General features: G+C 36.1%; 1 long non-coding RNA gene, 1 other non-coding gene and 4 pseudogenes across 2 annotated transcripts; 2 read left to right on the top strand and 4 right to left on the bottom strand.

The window, feature by feature from the left end:
- The first annotated feature begins 128 nt into the window (after positions 1–128).
- Positions 129–7,359, top strand: LOC120158236 (annotated as a pseudogene).
- A 519-nt stretch (positions 7,360–7,878) lies between these two features.
- LOC120158255 lies at positions 7,879–7,986 on the bottom strand. The gene has a single exon (XR_005519212.1). It is a non-coding gene; the product is annotated as a small nucleolar RNA snoR137 (small nucleolar RNA).
- A 273-nt stretch (positions 7,987–8,259) lies between these two features.
- Positions 8,260–12,110, bottom strand: LOC120158180 (annotated as a pseudogene).
- A 1,550-nt stretch (positions 12,111–13,660) lies between these two features.
- On the bottom strand, positions 13,661–14,053 carry LOC120158237. Its single transcript, XR_005519209.1, has 3 exons — positions 13,892–14,053; positions 13,778–13,810; positions 13,661–13,740 (listed from the first exon to the last, which is right to left on the bottom strand). It is a non-coding gene; the product is annotated as an uncharacterized LOC120158237 (long non-coding RNA).
- Positions 14,054–15,927: 1,874 nt separating this feature from the next.
- LOC120158179 lies at positions 15,928–19,064 on the bottom strand (annotated as a pseudogene).
- A 139-nt stretch (positions 19,065–19,203) lies between these two features.
- On the top strand, positions 19,204–21,194 carry LOC120158178 (annotated as a pseudogene).
- Positions 21,195–21,638: the final 444 nt, after the last annotated feature.

The following is a 21,638-nucleotide window of genomic DNA, read 5'->3' as shown; positions in this document are numbered from 1 at the left end:
TTGGATTGCTAAAATATTTTTAAGTTTTATATTTTTAATTAAGAATTTTGTAAAAAGGAAATATGAATAAAATTTTATAACCAAGTTTGCTATTTAGGAACATGGCATAATGGGTAGGGTCGCGGTCTCATGGGTCGGGGTAGGTATTGTCCCAGCAATTACTTACGTTTCTCTTCTTCCTTTCGTTTTCTTTCTACGAATGCCGCCTCGGAATCTGCTCGTAATCTCACCGTAGAATTCACCGACCTCTGCTCCAAAGGACTCACAAAACAAGCCTTTGATACGTGTCATCGTCAAATATGGACAGATTCACCTTTGTTTTCCCATCTCATTCAATCTTGCATATTAGTGGCGGATCTAAAAATTAAAAAATAGGGGTCTAAAATTTTAATGTTCATATTCTAAAAAAATTGGGCATGCAATTTTTTTTCTATTTTTTTTTTATTTTCATTGACAAATTAAACTAAATTTAACACTTTTATTAAAATAATGGGTGTGGAGCCACATACATCCGCCCCTGTTGTACCCCAAAACTCCGCATTTCTTGGGAAACAACTTCATTCTCTATTCGTCACATTTGGATCTTCAAAAGTCAGGTTTATATCGAACCACTTGCTAAACATGTACCGCAAATTCGGCAACTTACAAGCCGCCGTTTCCGTATATAATGTTATGGTTGTAAAGAATGTTGTCTCGTAACATTTTGATCAACGAACATCTGCTTGCTGGGGACTTGAATGGTGCCAGACAGTTGTTCGATGAAATGCATGAGAGAAATGTCGCTAGTTGGAATGCGGTTGTTGTGGGGAGTTTAACGAGGAGGGATTATTTTTGTTTAGAGAAATGCATGTTTCGGGGTTCAGGCCTGATGACTTCACTCTTTCTAGTGTTCTTAGAGGGTGTGTCGGTTTGAAGGCTTTGTTAGTTGGGAGACAAGTTCATTGTTGCGTTGTGAAATGCAGATTTCGGTTTCATTTAGTTGTTGGGAGTTCTTTGGCTCATATGTATATGAAGTATGGGAGTTTAGAGGAAGGGGAAAGGGTAATTAAATCAAGGGTAAAGTATAATAATGTTCACTGAATTTTTCTAAAGCTTTCATTTAGGTCTCTCAACTTTTAAAACTTGCAATACAGTCATCAAACATTTAGTCTGTTTGCAATATGGTCCCCGACATAACCGGCTGTTTGATGTCGTTACACTGTCGTTAGTATATCTGCAATATGGTCACTGAACTTTTCAGGCGCTTGCATTTAGGTCCCCCAACTTTTAAAACTTGCAACACAGTCCTCAATTTCCAAAACATGTAAAAAATTTAATTGTTCACGATATATCAATCCCATAATCAACATGAACTTATTAAAAAGAATACGAGCTCACAGGATGTCGAAAACCACAGGTCGGATCAATATAATTCCCAGTAAACTAGTACCAGCAATCTCTCGGATTGAGCCTGCCGATTTCACTATGTCGATACTCACAACCAATTCCTTGATTTAAAGAAAAACCAAACAAGAAGATCAAAAAAATTTAGCTTAGGACCCTCTTTCACTTTTATTCTGATGGACTGAATATCTTTCATAAGGAGTACTAAAAGTTTTTATTAAGAAGAAAGAAAGAAAATTAGATGATTTTGGTTCAAAACTAACACTGAATATCCAGATCATTGACATGCAGTTCCAGAAACATAAAAATTTCAACAAAAAACAAACAATGCGAGCTGAAAATGGGAAAGTGCAAAAGAGGAAAACTTACTTCCAGATAGCCCAAAAGAGAAAATAAATATCTTCATGCAAGTGAGGGGACAGACTAAGAAATAAACGCAATCGGTGTTGTTTTCCATTTTTTCTTTGTAAATAAAAAGCTGAAAGACATAACACTGCTTGGGTTTATAATTTTACATGACGAAAAATTGAAGAACAAAAACCAAATGAGAGTGCATATGAGTGAAAGAGACTGAGAGATGAATGCGTTGTTTGGGATTTCATTATATTTGATCATCTGTTGGAAAATCTTTAACCACAAGGATTAAACGAAGAAATTATTATATGTCATTTATACAAAATAATTTCAGCTTTGTTGGTGACTTTCAACAATGATACTTAGTTCATTTTAGTAGTATTTGTCAACTCTGTATTTCTAACCCCATTTTTTTCTCACAAGCATTTCATCGAACATTTATGCTTCACCTGAGATGACCTGTATCTAACATTACACCTTGAATTGTTGATTGTAACACCCCAACCCGTATCCGAGTCCGAGGTGTCACATTGACTTTTCAAAACATTTTCTTTATAAATTGGTTAAAATCTAAATACAAAATTCGAGAAAGTGAATGATTTTCATTAACTAAAACGTTTAATCTTACAAAACCCACCAGAGCATATTCAATACAATTCTTTTAGTACATGCCAACTATAATTAATATAACAATATACATAGATTTCCAAATACTTTTTGATCTGAACTTCGTAAAGGAAATACTGACCTATCTTCCCCTCTTAGCTTTTCTTCTAGCTTTCTAGAACCTACGTGTGAAACAATCACATGCTAAGTCGATGACTTAGTGAGGCATAAATAAACTTAAATATAACATCTCATTATTAGCTCCTACAATGCACATTTCATGCAACTATATTAAACTATAACACATATTATAGATCAGAACATCAATACAAACATATTCATATCATCTCACAATTCTTATTATTATTATCATGTATATCTCTTATTCATATGCTCTTGTATCTAACAATATACACATCACAAACAAGTATATCATTTCACCATGATTACACTTAGCATCAAATCAAATGGATTTATTTATTCTCTTTAAAAGTCTTATTTTCGTTCTTTATCTTTTAGTCATATGTTCTTGTATCTATTATTCTTAACCAAGTTATACACATCATCATATCACATATATCACTTCACACCATAAAAATTACAAACAAAGCACATAATATCATACAAGGTTCTTTTCTATCATTTTCTTTATTAGTCCATGTACACATGTGAGAACTATAGATATGTGAGTCTATAGAGGTGTACACTAATGCTGTCACCACAGCTCGTATAAATGCATCGAAGTACCACGTAGAATTGCACCGAAGTGCCGCGTAGAAATGCACCGAAGTGCCATATAAGATGTCCCTAAGGACCACGTAGAAAATTCCTTAGGAATCATATACATATTCCAAGGACCAAGTATGTGTCTCAAAGGACCTTATAGATGTTCCAAAGGATACATATATGTCTCGAAAGACCGCATAGACCCTCGACTGTTGGCATGCCAACTATACCCCTAGCTTTGATGACACATAACATGGGCATTATCTTTTATATCCTTTCACATATTCATGTAAACATATCATATATTCATATTAGCTCGTAGCTTCATTCACATATACATGTAATCATGTAGTTCATGTCAATTCTCATATGATTTCATATTCATATGTCATATGGCTTATAACACTTCTCATGTGTTCCTCTAAACATGTCATATCTTATAACTTATATCTTTTCATATAGTTTATGTTTTAATCTCTTATATTCACATAATTCAATATCGTTGAACTTGGTTCACTTTCTCATATCATCATACTTGCATATAATCTTATATGTCCTATCAATACCATATAAACTCACACATGTAGTCATATATATATATATATATATATATATATATATATATATATATATATATTCTTTCATAAAATTCCCTATAGTAATGTCATATACTTATAACACAAAATAATTCCACCTGTCTATATCTGATGTTCATTTCCCTGTTCAAATCATATAACACCCTTCTCATAGGATTTTATAGTGCTTCATTTTATCTCTTATATCATAAACTCCTTTAAATGTACAACCTTCCTACAAGGCTTATCCTATAGTTTCGTATTATCATCTACCTTCATGTTCCCTAATTTATATATTATTCTCATATAGTCTCATAATTCATCATTTTATGATTTCTATTTTTGTTCTCTAAAGTCTTCTCTCACTTTTCCTTTAATACCATAAGTCTATTATACTAGTTTCCGCTAAACTTAACTCATGTAATTTATGTCTTGTTAGCATATCTTCATCTAAACATATATCTACCTGTTTATAATCACTTAACTCATATTCTTTCTGTTGTTATCATATAAGTCATTTACTAATTTATATGATTCGTGATTTTATGACTTATTTTACATGCTCATACAACCTTTTCATATAGCTTCATAGTTTAATATCACATAACTTAACTTATATCATATTATTATATGTTCGCATATATCACATAACACACATATCATGGATACTTAACTTGTATCATAGAAACATGTACTCTCATGATTAATATTCACATACTTAACATATAACCATATGCATGTATCCATGTCCACAAAGAAATCATATCAATGTGACAATTTAAATCATGAACTCATGCAATCTAATAGTTGAAATAGACTCATCATAAGTCTTATTTCCATAAAACATCTTATACATAATAACTAGCACTCACCTGGCCTCACTAGTCAATACCAAATCTTTATCTCTTATTGATGACTGATACTTGACACCTTGTCCGAACATTGCTCTCGATTGACATCTACGCAATCAGACGTATAATATACATATCAGCATTCCACTTGACATACTCTAATCTTTAATTTCTTAAACTAAAAGAAAGGCTACCTTCAACTTTTATTTAAGGTAGGTATCGGTACACTCTATAGTGTATCGGTACATCCCATAACGTGTTTATCGATACACTACCTATGTATCGATACACAAATTTCATTCGATGTTTTCATTTTAAAGGGTGTATCAATACAATTCATGTGTATCGGTACACTTTGAACATTTTCTAGAAATTACCCTTGATGTATCGATACATGTTGAATGTGTACCGATACACACCAACCCAAAATTCATATTTAAGCCCGAAAATCACTCCAATTTTACTTAAACACTTCATATTTCATCCCCTATCATATTCTTAACTCTCATATACATACTTAAACTCATTTCTACTCACTTATCACATCTTAAATATCAAAATCATATCCTCTACATGGACTTCAAGAATCATACCAATTTTTTTTACTTGTTATAAATCCAATTCTATCACTTCATATCTCTTAATTAGATTAATGACAAGTCAAATTCAAATTTCAATTCTAATTATGAACTCTATTTCAAGAATTCATTCAAGAACTCCTAATCTTTAATCCCCCTAACTCCATCATCTTTTGATGTTAAGATAACTTAAGCTTTCCTTAAGCTTAGTTATCATCTAATGATCACAAATCAACCTTTAATTTAGCAAATAATAAACTAATCAAGAAACTTACCTTTGCTATTGAAGCTCACGGCTAGAGAAGAAGAAATCTATGGAGAAATCTCTCCATTTTCCATATGGTTCCCTCATCTTATAAAAGGAAAATAAAAATCTTCCTTGTCAAATGACCATTTTACCCTTTAATTCATTCAATGATTACTCAACAACCTTTATAAAATATTTCCAATAAATCATTGAACTATTCAATTATCCTACTTTAATCACCAATTTCTGAAATTTTTACAATCTAGTCACTAACCCGGTATTGAGGATGTTACATTGATGGTCCCGGTAGTCTCTTGGTCGAGTTTTCTCTCAATGTACCCTTATTCAAGTCAACACCTCCACATAATTCAAAGTTATATTAGAATTTCCCATTCATCCCCGATTGAAAAGTTATGCTGGAAATGAGAAGAGAGAAGCGAAAAAGGAAATTTGAGATCGAAAAAGAATTTGGGGTTTAGAATGAAATTGAGGACTGACTTGCAAGTTTTAAAAGTTGGGGACCTAAATGCAAGCGCCTGAAAAGTTCAATGATCATATTGCAAACGTACTAACGGCAGGGTAACAGCGTCAAATGATCAGTTACGTCGGGGACCATATTGCAAACAGACTAAATGTTGAAGGACTGTATTGCAAGTTTTAAAAGTTGGGGGACCTAAATGAAAGCTTTAGAAAAGTTCAGTGACCATTACTATACTTTACCCTTAAATCAATGCCGATTCGGAATTTGGTTGCTTGGAATACTCTTATCGCAGGGAACCTCTCAAAATGGCTATTCTGAGAGTGTGTTGGCCCTTTATTGTATGATGAAAATGGCTGGTTTTAGACCCGATAAGATTACATTTGTTAGCGTGCTCAGTTCATGTTCGGAGTTGGCAACATTAGGACAAGGTCAGCAGATTCATGTTGATGTTATTAAAACTGGTGCAAGTTTGGATGTCGGCGTGATAAGTACGTTAATTAGTATGTATTCAAGGTGTGGTTGCTTGGAAGATTCTATTAAGGATTTCATGAAATGTGAAGTAGCAGATAATGTGTCATGGAGCTCGATGATTGCTGCGTACTGGTTTCATGGACAAGGAGTGGAAGCTGTTGAGTTGTTTGAGCAGATGGAGAAAGAAGGACTGGAGCCAAATGATTTTACTTTCTTGAGCTTGCTTTATGCTTGCAGTCACTGTGGGCTTAAAGATAAAGGACTTGAGTTCTTTAAATTGATGACAGAGAAGTATGGAATAAACCCTGGGGTACAACACTATACTTGCGTAGTCGATTTGCTCGGTCGAGCTGGCTGTTTGAATGAAGCAGAAGCTATGATAAGATCGATGCCAGTGAAAGGAGATTCTATCATATGGAAAACTTTGTTATCAGCATGTAGACAAGTAGCTGAAGAAGTGCTTAAGCTTGATCCTCAGGATTCAGCTTCCTATGTTCTCCTTGCAAACATCCATGCATCTGAGAAAAAGTGGCACAGTGTTTCCGAGGTAAGAAAAACCATGAGAGATAGGAGAGTGAAGAAAGAGCCCGGAGTAAGTTGGTTGGAAATTAAGAATCAGGTTCATCAGTTTTGCATGAGTGATAAAGCACATCCGCAATCGGAAGAGACTGATTCATATTTGATTCATATTTGAAGGAACCGACTGCAGAGATGAAGTTTCACGGATACGTGCCCGACACAATTTTAGTTCTACATGATATGGATAATGAAGAGAAAGAATACAGCTTGAGTCACCGTAGCGAAAAAATGGCCATTGCATTTGCTTTAATGAATACACCTGCTGGTACTCCTATAAGGGTGATGAAGAATTTGAGGATCTGCAATGATTGCCATGTCGCAATTAAGATCATATCAGAGATTAAAATAGAGAGATTATTGTGCGAGACGCTAGTAGATTTCATCATTTCTGAAATGGAAAATGTTCTTGTAGAGATTATTGGTGATAGGGTTTTTGCAGCCACCCTTTAGAGCTGATATGGGAATTTTTTAAATTTGAATCCAGTTAAGTGATTTGGATTTCAATTATATTTTAGTTGCGGGAAGAGATTTGAATCCTGTTCATCAGGAATTATGTCCTAACCAAATTCACCATTACCAAAACACATGAAGATTTTGAAACTAAGAACAGAAAGATCAAATCTGGTTGACAAATGATAATCATAAACTCTATTTTTTTCAATAGTATGCAATAATTTTAAGATAATATTTGTTTATAATCTTTCTAACCATTGACAACAAACACAACTGTTCGAATCCAAGATCTCGAGAGAGAATAACACTCTTTAATCACTAAGGTCGCTCAATGGATTCGTAAAACTCTAAATATGTTAACTTCGATATAAAAATTGAAACAATAATGTAATAGGTTTTGAAATTTATACAACAATTCAATATTTTGATATAGGTAAATGGAGCTGTTTCAACTTTCATTTCCCCCTTGGGGTTGACGATGACACCGGCATTATCTGCAAACAGATAGATAAACCCAAGCTAAGTTTCAAGTTAAAATACACAAATAATACTTTCACGTTGTAATAACCTAATCAAATGTACCAGCAGACAGGTAACACGATGCAATAGATAAACAACAGCATCATGCTGTTTAAAACTGGCTATTTCCCATTAATCTATGCTACCCATTAAAAGTAACCAAAAAAATCAAAATCAGCTACCCCATTATTAAAAGAAGCAACAAAGAAATATACAAAAGAAAAAATTATTTGGATTTTTGGACCTTCGAAGTACATGTACACGCCGTCCCAGAAAACCTACGTTTCATTCCAAAACACTTCCACGACAGGGAATCAGTTCATCTGGTGATTGTTGCAGATTTCGACCCTGCACCATAGAAAGAAGATCCTTTGTATCCTGTGGTAGTAATCACAGAAATAATCTATGATTTCTGGCATCAATGTTCTCATGGCGATTACTTGCTAGTCGAATGTTTCATATTCCTGCAGAACTTACCGCCGCATCTGCACTGGAAAGCCTTGACAGGATGATCAAGATCGTCAAAGGCAATACCATAATCCTGCATGCAGAATGTATAGGCTCTTAATAGGGACAGGGGAAATTTAAAATGCATGAACTGATCCAGTTCGCTTCAAATACCACGCATACGAATAATCATTATTCGACGTATGAGAATACTCACCCATGTTAACTCCTCAAGCGCGTCAACTTCCCTTAGGCTAGCTGTACACAGTAAACGCTTAATTAGATTTGCCGTTGCAAAGATTTGAAACAAACAAATAGGACTAGGAAGGTGGATGAAACCAGTATTCCATACATGATAGCAATGAAGATCTGGAGTCTCTACTTTGACTGGAATTTCAATCAAGTTTGCATCTAAGCACCTAGCAAAATAAGAAACAAAAGGAATTGGATATTTTTAAATGTCTATTAATCGAAGGTGCTCAGACATTTTTCCAATGAGTTTGTCGTCATATGCCTGACCTATAGCAGTAATTAAAACAATACATATAAAAAGGAAAATGAGACAAATCTCTCAGGTAATCTTTTCATATCTCCTAGTGCTAAACTGCTAATATCTCAACTAATGTTTGTAACCTTCATTAGTGTCATCAAAATCAATTACTAAACTTACAGAAACTCACAACAAAGAGAGAGGCAAAAGCAATTGAAATCTTTTGAAGACCGGAGTAGGCAAAAATTACAGGCCATAGAAAGTCCAATACATTTAACATCTATACAAACCTATGATTGATGAACCTAGCAACATTTTCATAACATGTGGCAACAAAACAAAGGGCTTCTTCATCCTTGGAAACTCCCTTCAACCCCCAAACATTCAACAGGATAGGACACGTATGTTTCCTTGTGTCCCTAGCATAAAACTCAGAGATGGTGAGTATTTCTCCGACACTCTCGCAAACAAAAGCTCCTTTGGGAAGTTTTTCGAGTGTCCTGAGGCCCCATCCTTTTCCATCAGGTGTTAAGAAAACCTAACAGCCATTGTAATTAGTCATTGAAGAAAAACTCAAGGGAATGCCTTAAGTTGAAAAGCAACCTAATGATAACACGGACTGGAATTTGTACAAGACCAGGATAAACTAAACCTGCAATTTGTAATTTACACCTCTCTGAACCACCCTGTTGCCACACTGCTTATTGCAGCCACATTTGCTCCAACATTCTTTGACAGCTCTTCTCTTCAAGTGCCCCTTACAAGGTTTGGGAAAGTCACCCTTTTTGATCTCTCAACCGGGCATTTTGTACAATAGAGGAGACATGGATGTTGAGGATTATGATTCATCAAAATGCACTCGTCTAAGAAGTCCTCCTCAACAACACCTGCTGAAGAGTATGCAAATTTTCTGCCAGCTTGACAAGCACATCCACAGCGCTGATCAGACAAGAGACAATCTCCGAAACAGGTCGGACAACAACTTTCATCTCCAATTCCATAAAGAGAAAAACTAACATGGGCATTTTGAAATACCAGATTCTCTGATATATATTGAAATGGTGTTGGAAACTCTTTATTAATTTCATTTACCCATGAAATTTCAACCTTTTCTTTACCTTGTTTATGTCACTCGCATCATGAAGCCACCTTAATTCATTAAGAGTAAGTTCATGCTGTGGAAGAAACGGCAATTCCTTCCCCACTAGATCATCAACGCATCCATTTGAAGAGTGCTGAACATTGAAAGATCCATTTGACAATCTAGCTCCCAGAAACAAGGGTATCCCTTGCAGGAGATCCCTTCAACACATCAAAAGCTGGCATCACATCACCTTCCTTTGATTGGCTAGAGGAATTAATCGCCAATTCGGAGATGCACTCACACATGTCGTTCAGAATTTTGATGAGATCAAAATTTGGATCAATGATTTTGTATGATCGGAGACATCTCTGCTCCATCAGCTCTCTTAGTTCATCTATGGTAGGCAATTGGAAACTCTGTTTTCCAAGAGCAGAATTGTGGCAGCTTACAGAAATCTTTACCTCACCCAACAGCGATGAGGCAATTTCTACGCTAGAAGCTGTTACGACAGGAACAATTGCATGCTCACAGTTGGTATACTTCTCACTCATTGAAGCTGAAGCACCAGCACCTACAGTTTCATCTGCATGCAAGGATTCTGGAGGTTCCTGCCAATTTGATCTTCCGGTTGAAAGTTCCCTAATTGCCAAGTCTCTTCCACTTAATGAATCTATTGAAAAAGCATTATAGTAAACTAAATAAGTAAAGGATTAAAACTATTTGGAAAATATTACAAAATAATTAAGAAAAAGATTGACAACAATTTTAATATCCAACAAAGTTATAGTTATAGATGCTAGTTAGCATATAAACAAAAAAATCAAGCTTATACATTTCACAGCACCGATATTAAAAAAAAGCCATAACATGTTTTAAAGGAGTGTAATTTTTGGCATATTGAGGGAGGGTCGAAATTCAGTTGGAGTTTTAATAGATTGCTCAAGTTACGTGATGAAGCTCTTCCTGCCATTTCAAACAGCACCTTTACCAAAAGGGAAATCTGGCAAGAAATCAGAATTAATGGTGAAAAAGCTTCTTGGCAATCCTTGATTTGGTTCTCACTTCATATTTCGAAGCATAGCATTATTGCTTGGATGGCTCTCCTCGATCGCCTTCCTACTCGAGAATGACTTCAACGAATGGGGATTACTACATCCGGGGACTGCACTCTTTGTAACTCATCAATAGAAACTCGCTCCCATTTGTTCTTTGATTGTTCAACTGCTTCTTATCTATGGGAAGCAATTCTTTCACATAATGGGATAAAGAAATCTGTTTCAACTTGGGAAGACATGATTAATTGGGCTACTAACACCTGGAAAGGCAAGTCTCTCATCGTAACAATTTTTAAAATAGCTTGGTGTGCTACAATCTATGTTCTATGGGAGGAACGCAACCGAAGAATTTTTCAAAATCGAACAAGAACTGCTGAAGATCTCTTCATTTGCATCAAAGAAGTTGCAATCAAATTAAGGGGAAAAGCCATAAATAGGAATGATAATATTAACTCTTTCCTTTGTAACTCCTGGGTATAGATTAAACCGATCTTTTCTTGTTGTAAGTTGATTGTACATATATTTTTGTGATCGGTTATTTTTTATAGCAGATACTGCTTTCTTTGGGTAATAAAATTTATTTATCCAAAAAAAAATTAATTTAGATGATTGAAAACTGCCACAAGGATAATCAGTAATCGAACATTGATTCACAATGAAAAGTGAATCAAGGAGGGGACGAAAACAAAAACAAATATGATCATATGTGAATTATTTACCTGGATGAATAACTACAATAGGAACCTCATCATGTGGCATCTCATTGGAAAATGGCTCTTTCTTGGGTATAATCAAAGCAAGTTTATCAGCAACCATTTTCTTAGAAATAATAGGGGGCTCATCTTTAATGCTCAAGGAAAGAGAGACTCTGAGTAACTTTCCCGTTCGAAGCAACGTAAGGTGACATCGGTTCTTTTCCTTTAATACTGATAACTCCGTAAAAAGGTCATATTTGAAACTTTTTCACTTAAGTTATTAACTGTCTAAAAGCTCATATAGGATCATATAGATGCATTTAGGAGCATATAGTTCCATGTGGTGGAATTCTGTTTACCGAGGCATTTTTATTTTGTAATCAGTGCTGCTTTATGGGGAAGGTGTTTTGTTTGATGATGTGTAGGATTTGGGAGCAATGATAAGCAAAAGGGAATTGCCATGACATGATGAGACTATTGAGCAAAATGTGATTGCCGCGACAACTCGGACGGCATTTCTGGGCATAAAAAGTAAAAGAAAATATTTTTAGTAAGAGCCAGCTGTCATGGTATAAAAAGTGATTTCTGCAATCAACCATAAAGGAGGGGCCAGTTACCATCTTTGCACTGACTCTCACATAAAAGGAATGAACTTTAGGGTACTAATGTAATTTTAACACAAAACCTTAGGTTCATTCTCCCCCTATAAATAGAAGATGAAGCCTGACTTTTTAAGTAGACTTGGAGATTTTTAGACAACCGTCAAGAGCCTAAAAATTCGGAGAAAAAGTTCTCTTTTTTTTTTGTCAATCGTTTTTGCTGTGGCATTCCTCCGCTGACAAGCTGGCGTTCTAGACGTCCGAGATGAGCTAGTTTGCTGGGACAGTTCGTGGTGGCCGAGGAAAGCTACGACAGTGCACGTCGAAGGCTTTTCCTCCTTCCCTTTGCTCTTTGCTTTCGTTATTTATTATTTGGGTTGTAAGGAACGGATTAACTTGCTTTGTGCTTGCTTATTTCGAACCCCACCATGAACTAATCCTATTTTGTGGGAGTTTATTTTGGATATTTAAGTTTTGCTTTAATGAATGGTTATTTTTCTATGTTATATTATGTTTTGTTTATGAAGCTTAGTGCCTTAAGGTTGTAGGAGCTACAAGAGTAGCCGTTCCTTAGGAGATTACTTAGTGTTCGAGAGAATGTCTAAGTAGCACATCTTTAGTATTCGAGAGAAATTAGGGAGGAACCACATAAGCAAGGGGTTCTAGATAGTAACTAGGCCTAATCCACCTTAGAGATAAGGCTAGGATTTCATTCGACTAAAAAGAGTTGTGCATGAGCAATAGGTTAGATGTTTATATTGTCGCAAAAAGGTATTGTTGAGACATCATGTTATCTGGACCAATAGGATCCCTGCAGTAGCTAACGCCAATTCGTTTTGCCAAGGCATCTTCAATCTGTCGAGTCCCTTAACTAGAGATAGCATAGGGTGCCCTCAGTAAACTCTGTCGGGCAGATAAGGCATAGAAGTAAAACCATTCTGAGAAGTAGACTTAGATTTTCCTAAGTAACTCGTATAACTCATTCTCACAGTAACTTGTCGTGTGAGGAGTCTAAAGTTCTTATAAGCAAATCAAGTATTTACAGTTTATTTTTGTCTTTACATTTTTATTTGTTTGCACTCAGCACAATTCAATTTGCCATAACATCTCAATCTGCTACCATATTACCATCAGACAATTTCCACAACATCCATTCATTTTGCCACAGCATTTTCATTTGCAAATAACATCATTAACTTTACTTAGGTGACATAGTAAAGCGCTTTGACCGAACTTATCAATTTTCTTCAATCTCTGTGGAGACGATACTCACTTTTCACTGTATTATTTGTTCGATTGTGTATACTTGCACATATTTCCGCACCCATATATAATACTCACAAATAGCGGACAAATACTAAAATGCATTTGAGATGAATGTGAAATGTGTTCATATCTTCCTACCATTGCCAAATGCCTAGGTTCTATTGTTCCAGACACATTTGGGCCTCCATTCCTGAGAGAAGGAGAAGCCTCACCTAGTTTTCTCAATCTTTTTAAGGGTCTTACAGGTCATCAAGTACTGAATCATCTCCAATATCTCCATCCTGCAAGGTAGCAAAGTTAGATAGATGAGTCACATACGATGCATTTCTCGTCTTTTTTAGGTTCTGGAACCTGAAAAGCAAGATCAATATCAAAAACAAATCAATTTATGAATTAAAACTGGAATGAAACAAATTATAGAGGAAAGTGTACCTTACTATCCTCCTCATCAAAGATGGCATCAGCAAGAACTCTATAGTTTTCAGATTCAATTGGCTCCCAATTTCTATCATATAAAATTAGAAGTCTCTTCAACACTGGTTTCACTTTCTCCTCACAAATTCCTATATCCTTCATTGCACGGAAGGCCTGCACAACTCGTGGTTTTGGTGCATAATGCTTTCTCAGCCACAATACTTGTACCTACATTTTGCATTTGGTGAGAAGAGGTAGATAACATCAATAGAGGTGATCAAAATTCAACTCGACTCGAAAAGAAAATCAACTTTTTCGACTCGTGATTTTATAAACACCACTCAAAAAAATTCAAATTTGAGTCGAGTTATAAAATAGAACTCGAATAACTCAAAATTTCTAGTAATTAATGGATTAATTTTATAAAAATTAAATAGTACCATAATATTTATGTATTGCATATTGTTATAAAAAACTATTTAAATTGGAATTAAATAGTATCATAATATTATACATATTTGCAGTTAAATTTAAAAAGAAACTAAAAATTTCAAATAAAATTTTAGTTATAAAATAGTACTGTCAACTTGTATAACTTGAAATTTTTTTACCCGACTCGACCAGATCTAACGCTCACCCCCTAAACACCGGTAGTGAGGCCAGGAATAGAAGTAGAGAAGTAGCAGCGGAAGAGCAAAACAACCCAAAGATAAAAGAATGGCATGCATAACTAACTAAATGAAAAATTAACTTGCCATAATCAGAGCGGGGACAAACACTCTTCTTTTAACTTCTGAAGTCTACAAACAAACTAAGAGAAACAAAATGATAATCCAAAGACGAAGATCCACATGCATCCTCTAATTAATACACTTTTATACATAGAGATATTTCAGTAAGAAATTAAGTAAAAGCCAAAACCTCCATGATCACATGCAAAAGGAAGCTAGTTCATATTTTTACCTTACCAAGCCACGCCCTTGAAGACCAATTATTCTTATATTTATAGTGTTTTTCTAAAGACCAAACAAATCCATTCTCACCGTGCATACTGCATTACAAAATTTCGTAAAGTTGAACACTTTCCGCACGAGGGAAATAAATTAAGCCGAGAGTTCCTCGGTAGACGAACACAACTTAAGCAGAGAAATACTCAGAAACAAAGCGGAAACAGACAAAAGCGTTTGGGATTCAAATGTAGAGACGTTTCACATAATAATACCAAAGGTCAATTTCTTCAACGTATATATATATGGCAGAAGAAAATACAAAGTCGGGTGATTTTGAAACAATGAAGAAAGAATTGGATCAAAACCATACCAGGAGGAGGAAGCGAGCTTTGCAGTGGAGAGCAAAACAAATTAGAGGAGGGTTTTTGTTTATTTTAGTTAGGTAAACTAAACCAGATATACCATGGACGCATTTTTCCGTTATTGTGATGACATGGATAAAGGGACGTCATTTTGGTGTTGTTATTGGTTCCTAAAACGACATTATTTTAGGCACTAAACTTTAAAAATGTATTCATTAAATTTTAGAAAGATTTAATTTTTTGCACTGAACTTTTTCAGCCGCTATTGGCAGCCAATTATTGGCGATCACCGATCATATTTTGCTACAAGATTAGTATTAGATTGTTTGCATTTCACTTCTCTTTTGTTTGAATCTATTTTTCAATCGATCAGAAGATGTCCCAGGTACTCAATCCCAAATTCTTGCTCTCTCGATCAGAAGATGTCCCAGGGTACTCCTTGATCAAATATTTCAAACCGTTCTGCCTATTTAATGTAATTTAGGTAAGATGATCATAAAACTCCCTAATAATAATATTAAAAAACACATCAACAATATACTAATGAACCGAATTGTATCAATTTAGTTTCCTACTCTTTTTCGGTTGGCCTGTTCCATGATCTCTCTTTCAAGAAACAATACCTAAACCACGGTTTACCACTGTAGACTAGAACAGACATCTATGCATGAACGTCTCGAACGCCCCCCCCCCCCCCCCCGCTTCTTCTACCCCAAAAATGTCCACCTCAGCTACCTGCTAAGCCTTCTCAAGGTAGAAATAAAGAAATCGGATAATCATATTTTACTGCATTCTCAGCTGTAAGTCCCATATTAAGTTGTTTGAGGAACTGCTGCAGCAGGTTGCTGGGCTGGAGGTATCATCGTGGCAGCCGTTGGTTGAGCGTAACTTTGTTGAGGAAAGGCCTGCAAAAATTTACAGCAAGATATTAGGGATCCCAACGAGAAAAAAGAGATTTCAAACTTGAATGCTGAATGAGAAGAAAATATGTAAAATCTATACGAAAATCATTCCAAAAACATTGCTTCAACATGCAGCAACGTACATAAACCTTTCAAATGTTTGTAATTATTGACCTGAGAAGCTTACACTTCAATGTTTTCAATTTCTTCTTTCAAAAGTGAGTGGTATAGGCTTGGTACGTTAGGGTGGGTACTAGTCTTTTAAAATTGTAGTTTTTCAAATAATTATAAAACAAATAGGAAGTGATTGCAGATAGTTGTATACCTGAGCGGGATATGCAGTCGGATAAGCACCGTATGCGGCACTCTGGGGAGCTGATGTGGGCATTTTTGACGTAGAATAATTGCTACCATAACTACTATACGCACCATATGCAGCCTACAGATGAGAATTCATAGAATTGTCGATCAAAGAGTAGAATAATATGAAACCATATCAAACCATTGATACTCGACAGGGAATTTTTGGCAGTTATAAATGGCATGCCAACAATGGCTAGTTTTCCCTTCACAAAATTGCAGTATAATTCAAACACTTGACTACATAAAATAACAATTCTAAGGGGAAACCATAAAGACAGGCTAGAATAAGTCAAGAAAACATGACAAGCATGTCCTGAAATACAATTCAAAGATACATAAAAAAACTGCAATATACCTGTTGGCCGTAGCCAGGAGTCCATGTTTGTGCCTGTGTAGTGGGAGGCCAAGTCTGAGGTTGTGCACCATAACCAGCTGACCACTGGTTTAGTACATTTGGATAAGCACTCATCAAGGACTGACCATCTGAGGGGTCATTAGAGTAAGACTTTGCCAGCTTTGTCTTATCTGAACACATGAAATCTTCGGCATGACGCTTCCTTAAATTTGTCATTGGTCTATTAGGTAGAAAGAGCTTAGCATGTCGATCTTCTGCCTTTTTAATAGACTGTGCATCTCCAAAGAGACTCAAGAACTGCACAATTCTTTTATAAGGTTAAGCTACCAGTAAAAGTATTCTACAACATTTAGCATTTGGCCACCAATTTAAACAATCAGAGCATTCAATACAGATTTTCAGACAGCATTCACAATCTTGTGACATTCCAAAACATTCAATCTTTGACAGAACCGTCAACTCAAATATAGTCTTAGACTTAGAGAAGGTCAATCTTATAGTGATAACTTGTAAGCAGCTTCAATTCCAGGGCAAACCCCAACCTCCACTCGTCAATAACCGAAAAAAACAGTTTAAGCGGAAGGCAGGTAGATAGTACCATACCAGCGGCCATGCCATTTTTCAAATATTTTCCAACATACAGCATATTTCAGGTTTTCTAACAAATATAAAGATAATCAAATTACCTTCATCACATAAATCTATATGTTTATAAATACAAAATTTCATAATTATGAATATATACTAATACCCAAAATTGTTAAACATCAAATAAATAAAACATAAATATTAAACCACCTAATAAATTATTATTAGCCAAGTTCAGAACCAAATTTAATGAACATTTTATTTTAGAATAAAATTATGAACAAATTAAACTATCACAAGAGACAAAGCATCGAGAATTGTTTAAAGCCTAAAAGAATTTTAAAAATCCTTATACAGATTGATACCAGCCAGGCCTGAATAGATCGCTATAAGCTGGTAATCTACCAGTTTTCAAACAAAATTATTACCTCCAAAAATATGCTAGATAGATCTTCCCTGTCTGCAGCACTGCCATCTGAGTTAGGGATATGAACTTGACAACTGATGATTCTAAATAATCTATCTTCTTTGGTGGTGGCAAAATTGTTTCAAAATATATTAAGGCCTGTGGGGAAAACAAAAGCAAAATCAGAAATCGGGGACAGGAAAATGTTTGGAAAATATGTAATGAAGAGAGAGAGTGTGTAAGAGAGAGAGAGAGAGAGAGAGAGAACCTCAAGGATTGGTTTAGACAGTTGGACTTCATCAAGTGCTCCAATTAGAATTTCCCTAGCCTTATCTGCATTTCCAGAAACCTATAAACAAAACCAAAGGGAATAAGAAAGATATTCGGTCATGACTCATGAATTAAGTAGCTATGACAATAAACATTTGGAACTAATGAGAATAAAGCAAAGCCATAAACCACCAAAAAATGCTTTACAGAGCTAATAGCCTACTGCTTATTAGGATGAAATTAATGGCATTTGAAACTAGAAAAACCGACAAGCAAAAATAAATAGCACTACTAGTAGCGTAATATCAAAAAGTAAATAATTAAATAAAGGAGAGGTGAACTACACATAAAATTTGTCAGTCATTTTTCTGTGAAAATGATTAATATTATTGACACCGACTCCTGAATAAAAAATAAATCATTTTCCATTTTGCACAAATCATATCAGCATAATGAAATTAGGCATCACAAGAACGGCCACCTACCAAGTATGAAAATCTAGAGTACTGTGCATACGGTATCGGTAGTGTTTGAGAATGCTCTTTTGTTTTTTCAATGGCAATGGCTTGCACATATATAGAGAAGTCATCTTCAAGTTTACCCTAAAGAATCGAGACAAACCACCTCTATGAAACAAGTAACATAAAAAATCACATTGGCATGCTAGCACAATCTTACCAGATGGCATTCCATGTTTGCATGTTCAATAATTGCTTCAAGAAAACCAGGTGAAATATCATTGTGAACAAGTTGATACGCAGCTCGAGCAACCGGTATGTCCCAATTCTGCTCCTTGAATCGAGCAGCAAAAAGATGGATCTCCGGTTGCCTCTGCCAAACATTGTAACAGGAAATATTGGAAAAATATAACACAATGAAAATAGTTGCTACTAGCATGATGTCAGGCAGCATAGGGTCGAGGAGCCAGGACATAATCGTGGTGTTCTCTGTGAGTCAAGTGTCGTATTGGGGTTGAAGGGATCGGAGACCGGCATACTGTCAGAGAGATATTGTTTTTTCCGACAACTGGTGATGAACAGACGCATGGGTTGAGACCAGGCAATGTAATTCTCACTATTTAGACGATGACAAGTAATGGTCGAGGAAACCGAGTCGGAAGGAGACGGCTAAACAATGGAAGTTTCAGCCTCGGATGACACGTTGGACGAAGAAGAATATGCCATGACTGACGAGAAATTGAGAGCTTGGTATATGTCGCGAACTAGTAGGGAACACTGCTATAAGTGACAATCAGAGATTTGAGGAGATCGGCGCTAGGATGAGTATCGATTGGGTTGTGCGGCGAGGAGACAGTACTGGCCGGACAGTTATCAACAACGGCGGAATAGGTACCAAACAACGGCGGAACAGGTACCAAACAGTGGAATGGGAAGGGTTGTCGCTGTGATGAGGGCAGCGCGACAAGAGTAGTATGGCGATGAGAGCAGCGCTGTGAAAGAAGCGACACTGTTGTGGTCACGCAGCAAGGAAGACAGCGCTGTGAAGGGGCTGTGTTACGAAGAGGGTGGCACTGCGAAGAGGACAGTGCTGCAAAGGGTGATGCGATTGGAGAAGAACAACGCTGTGATGGGTGGTGTGTTGATAGGATTTCGTAATTGGAAGGACCGCAGTGCACATAAGGCACACTGCTGGTCGGAAGGATGACAAACGGCGGCGACAGTAAGGCTGAGATCGACGTCGGTGGTGACTGATACCATAAAGAAACAGAGTTTTCTGGTTCCGGTAAACATAGTTTTCCGGTTCTGAAATTATTTTTATTCAAAGAAAAATTGCATATTACATAAGAGGATACATAGGTTTTTTTATATATACGAGTTAGAGATATAAATAAGATATGAGTCATCTTTTTTACAAATTAAGAGATAGTTTTAGAGGTAAGTTAGGATTCAGAGTTTAACTTAAACACTACTTACATGGAGCACGAGACCTTCCCATCGATGGATGCTGGGTAGAGGTGTTTCTGTTGGGACTTTTTCTTGCAATAGCCGTTGGACACCCGGACAAGAACTGCCTATCACATGCTTGGAGAATATAGATTCTAAACTACATGCAATGCCAAACTGTGATCAGATTCATGCATTAATAAATCACTAAGGACCTACTCTATTTTTCCATCCTAATGAGTGCCTTCTTCTGTTTCACGGTTTTTCGAGAATGGAGCACTTCAGTTCAGAAAGGTGACTCGGTAGGCCAGTCGATTGATGCTGATGGGTCAAATCTTCCGAGTGGTGGAAGAAACGATAGTGAATTTTGGATAGACTTGCCTAGTGGTGATAGGAGAAATAATGTCAAATTAGGAAATTTAGAAAGCGCTAAATTATACGTACATGTGAAGTCGGCTCTCGGTGGGACTTCCACTGATATTGCTATGTGAATTTTCAGCCCGGCCTGCAACTCTTAAAGTCGGTGTTATGAATTTTGCACTTAGCAGGGTTGGTCAGCATGTGTGTGATTGGGAGCATTTTACTCTCCGTATATGCAACTTTACTGGAGAGCTCTGGAGCATATACTTCTCTCAGCACAGTGGTGGTTTGTGGGTTAATGCTTATGATTTGGGGTACATACAAGGAATAAAGCGATTGTTTACTCATCGAGAAGTGGACACGCGAGCTTTCCTCACCCATGTACTTATATTCAGGGTTCTGCAAAACTAGGAATTGGGATTAGAAACGACGCTGCTCGTAGTAATTTCTACATTGATTCCAGTACTCATTATGAACTCGTAGCAGTCGAGTATCTTGGAGGGGTTGTTTCCGAGCCTGGTTGGTTGCAGTTATGAGAAAATGGGGTCCAAGTATTGTCTATGGTTCTAGAACAGAGTTGGATAGAATTATTAACAGTGTGCCTCTGATGCTTCGGTATTCCATGGCGAACATTTTCGGTAAGCTTCCTGTTGAACTCTATGGAGAGGAAGGTCCTACAGGGCCTAAGGAGAAGAACAATTGGGAAGGAGATGAAAGAGGCTAGTTTTTCGGTAGTCTCCGATCTCGACCACTGTTGTCACCTATATCTGCTGCTGTCGTCTTCGTACAATAGTAAATCACAAGTTCATAGCAGGTACTGCAGTTGTTGTATGCCTTTCTTGTATAAATTTTGGATTTGATGGTGAGAGGCTTCGCTTGAAATGCTTCTTTGTTTGTTACACATGGTTATGAGTATTGGATATGGACGCGTTTAGTGTTTTTTTTGGCATAATGATATAATTATCTTTGGAAAGTTCTAGTCCAAGTCCATCTGTGATGTGCTGGCTCCTATTATTTGTTCATGTAATTTCTAGAGTCATCCAGCTCAGACCCAGAACACAGGCTAACACGTTTTCTTAAGAAAATTGCTTAAACAACATTGTTAGTCCCTGAGTTTTTAGGGCACTTATATTTTAATCATCAAAATTTTAATATTATATATATCAAATTCAAATATGTAATAAATATACTTTCCTCTTATATGTAAGGTGTTCTTGGAAACGATGTCTCAAGCAAAAACCTGATATCATTAGCTATTATTTCTTGTATAAGACAAAAACATTAAACAAACAATCTCAGCTAAAA

The sequence above is a fragment of the Hibiscus syriacus genome, unplaced genomic scaffold (genome assembly GCF_006381635.1).
Source record: "Hibiscus syriacus cultivar Baekdansim isolate YM2019G1 unplaced genomic scaffold, ASM638163v2 tig00111309_pilon, whole genome shotgun sequence".
NCBI lineage: Eukaryota > Viridiplantae > Streptophyta > Magnoliopsida > Malvales > Malvaceae > Hibiscus > Hibiscus syriacus.
Note: the sequence above shows the minus strand (reverse complement) of the source record. Positions and strands in the feature narration are given on the sequence as shown.